This window comes from Rhineura floridana, chromosome 9, assembly GCF_030035675.1.
Source record: "Rhineura floridana isolate rRhiFlo1 chromosome 9, rRhiFlo1.hap2, whole genome shotgun sequence".
In the NCBI taxonomy this organism is placed as follows: Eukaryota; Metazoa; Chordata; class Lepidosauria; order Squamata; family Rhineuridae; genus Rhineura; species Rhineura floridana.
In genome coordinates, this window is record NC_084488.1 from 83916486 (window position 1) to 83919988 (window position 3503).

Consider the following 3503-nt stretch of genomic DNA (forward strand, 5'->3'; position numbering starts at 1 on the left):
AGCGCTGCCTCTGTAAACCTACTGCATGCAGCGGGTTTACACAGGCAGTGCCAGTGATGTACCAAGGGGGGGTTGGGGTGCAGTCAAGATGGAGTAGGGTTACCAGGTGTCCAATTTTCAGCCGGAGTTTCTGGTTTTGGGGGGTCCCCTCCGGGTCTCCAGCTAGCTTACCTTAATCTCCGGACTGTCAGCTTCAAGTTTTTTAAAAAAACTAAGTTTCTAGGTCGTCTGGTTCCTGAGATATACACCAAAACATCAGCCCCCCCGCGACTGTTTAATCTGTTTCTTAACCGATCTGTATAGCAGCTTTTAGCCAGAGCTTGGAAAAGTTACTTTTTTAAACTACAGCTCCTATCAGCCCCAGCCAGCATGGCCACTGGATTGGGCTGATGGGAGTTATAGTTCAAAAAAATAACTTTTCCAAGCTCTGGCCTCTAATCCCGCCCTTTCAGGATTGTAGCCAGTAAGGAGAGCCAGGCTTGTGATTTGTTGACCCAGGCAGTGCTTAGGCTTCATTACAATGTCAAAATGGTGGTTTTGAGGTCTTCAGTTTGAGTAAGGAAGAGTATGGGTTAAAGTTTTTTTTCTCTTGTGTGTAGCACGCAGTCAGACCCTGGGCTATTGGAGAGGGCAGTGCTTTGAAAACCTTTCCAATATGAAAGCTTTAATCCAATACTTGATTTTCTGGGAGTAAAGGAATGCTGATCCCATGTACCTGGAGTAAACCCCATTGAATTCATTAGGACTTACTTTTGAGTAGACATGGTTAGGATTGTGCTGTAAATTAATAGGACTTCTGAGTAAACATAACAAAGAATTGTGTTTGTGTTGTAAATCTTTCCCTCCCTCTCCAATCCTATTTTTAAAACAATTAGGCAGTTCTGCAATGACCAACTGGTTTGACAATAAACTATTATGTGGGGTGTATTTTTACAAGTGTGTGTGTGTGTGTGTGTGTGTGTGTATAGAGTCTTTCCAACAACCCTGTGAGTCTTTCCAACAACCTTTTTATTGTGCAGGGATATTCTATCATGCCACATGGAGTGCATAAATCAATGAGGCCAAGTGGATGCCAGCAAAGGAAAGCAAAAGAGGCAAGAAATAAATCACTCAAAACACTAGCTGGATCCATGCTTCAATATGTCAAAAGACCAGATGATGGCCAGGGTTCATCAAAAGACACTGCTCGTCAGTCTCCAATTGAAAAAGCTGATTCTTCTGATGCTAGCATGCATTCTGCAGAAGAGCAAGGAGTGGAAATGGCAGAATTTGAAGCAGAAGAACAAGGAGTGGAAATGGAAGAATTTGAAGCAGAAGAGAGTGCTGAAAGTTACTCTAGTTATGATACTGTAAATGATATGAGTGACGTTAAGGAGAAAGATTTGCAAATTTTATGTGATATATTTTCGGGTTGAAATCATCAAAAGGGGAAGTGATTCTTTCCAGAACAAAGATGGGCCTTTCAGTGTTGCAGCAAGGCAAGATGCAAAAGCAAAGGGAGATGTGCGCCAGGTTTCAAAAGAGTGGCTTTACAAGATGATGCCAAATGGCGAGAAAATTCTGTAGTCATGGATGGTTTACTCACTCGTCAGCAAGAATTTATACTGTTTTTGCTGCTGACTGTTTGCCGTTAGTGCTACAGATACAACATCCAAATTTGTGACTGGGTTTCAGATATGGTGGAAACTGAGCCCGAAAGTACATAACCATGAGACATCCGAAGAGCACCTACATTGCCTTGAAAAGTGGAAAACATTGGCAGCAGGACTTAGGCTGTACAAAACCATTGACGCCGAAACTATTGCTTTGATGGAAATGGAGAAGAAAAAGTGGAGGGACATCTTGCACAGATTTCTTGATATCACATTGTTTCTTGCCAAGCAGAATCTGGCATTCCGTGGCCACAAGGAAGATGAATCTTCATTGAATAAAGGGAACTTTCTTGAGATGGTTGAGATGCTTTCAAAATATGATCCTGTGCTGAAAGAGCACCTAATGAGATTAAAGCGGAGCACATGTAAACTTAAAGTATCAGTCTCTTTATCTTGCACCAAAAACTCAGAATGAGTTTATAAGTGCCCTGGCAAATCATGTGAAGGAGATGCTTGTCATGGACATAAAGTCTGCAAAGTACTTTGGGATCATGTTCGACAGCACACCTGACATATCACATACTGACCAGATGTCCGAAGTGATCAGATATGTAAAAATCAACAATAGGAAAGTTGAAGTGAAAGAAGTATTTCTAGGATTTTTCCATTTAAAGGGGGGGAAAGCTGCTGACCTCAGTTCTGACATTCTTAAAAATCTGGAAAGTGATGCACTGGACATAATGATGTGCCGCGCACAAGGTTACGATAATGCTGCCACTATGGCTGGAATCCATGGAGGTGTACAAGCCATTCTTAAGGGAAAGAACAAGAAAGCTATTTTTAATGGATGTGTGGACTTGTGCGGTCAGCACTCTTCTGCTGAAAATGCATCGTGTGTGACATTTTTTGGAACTCTTGAGACAATGTTTTCTTTCTTTGCTGCTTCCACCCATTGATGGGATGTATAAATTGACCATACTGGAGTGTCAGTGAAAAGGCTATCAACAACACGCTGGAGTGCTCATCATGCTGCAGTTAAGCCAGTTAAAGAAAAGTTCGATAAGTTTGTGGCAGCGACTGAAGCTCTTTGTGATCCACATGAAAATTTGGACACAAGAGGTGCAGCACAAGGTCTTTTGCCTGTTGTCTGTGATTTCACTTTTCTGTGCTACCTGTACTTCTGGTGTGATGTACTTCAGGAAGTTAATCTTACACAGCAGTACCTGCAAACTAAGGGTTTAACTCTCAACAAGGTGGTGACAAAGCTAGAGGCACTAAGACTTTTTCTGCACGAGGAGCGCAGTCACCTGGTGGAGCATGCAATTGAACAGGCGCTTTTAAAATCAGACAAATATGGAATTGCAGTAGAGAGAAGAGCCAGGTTCAAGAAGAGGTTGGCAGGGGAGCAAGCAAGCAGTGTTGGACTCACTCTGCAAGAAGAAAATAAGAGGGTGATGCTTGAGTGCATTGATCGCTTTCATTCTGAACTCTAGATCAGATCAAGAGCCATCAAGGAAGTAGCAGCCATGTTTGAGGCTGTTCAAGCGAAGAGTCTCATATCTGCCACTGAAGAAGAGTTAAAGGTGTCCATTCCAAAATTGACCACTTTTTATGATGAGGTATCCGAGAGTGCGATTTTAATAGAAATACCAAGGCTGAGAAGGCACCTGAAAGCAGCAGAGATTGATCTGGAAGAAGCCAAAGATTGGGCAATATTAGACATTTTGACATTCATAGCTGAATGGAACTTCGTAGAATCTCTCCCAATCCTTTCACTAAGCCTAAAATTATTTCTGACGATTTGTGTGTCTGTGGCTTCATGTGAGAGGAGCTTTTCAAAGCTGAAACTTATAAAGAACTATTTGCGATCTACCATGGGACAGTCAAGGCTTTCCAATCTTGCGATATTAT

At 42.1% G+C, this 3503-nt stretch overlaps 1 pseudogene; it reads left to right on the forward strand.

The window, feature by feature from the left end:
- The first annotated feature begins 1130 nt into the window (after nucleotides 1-1130).
- LOC133363671 (zinc finger MYM-type protein 1-like) lies at nucleotides 1131-2548 on the forward strand (annotated as a pseudogene).
- The last annotated feature ends 955 nt before the right edge of the window (nucleotides 2549-3503 follow it).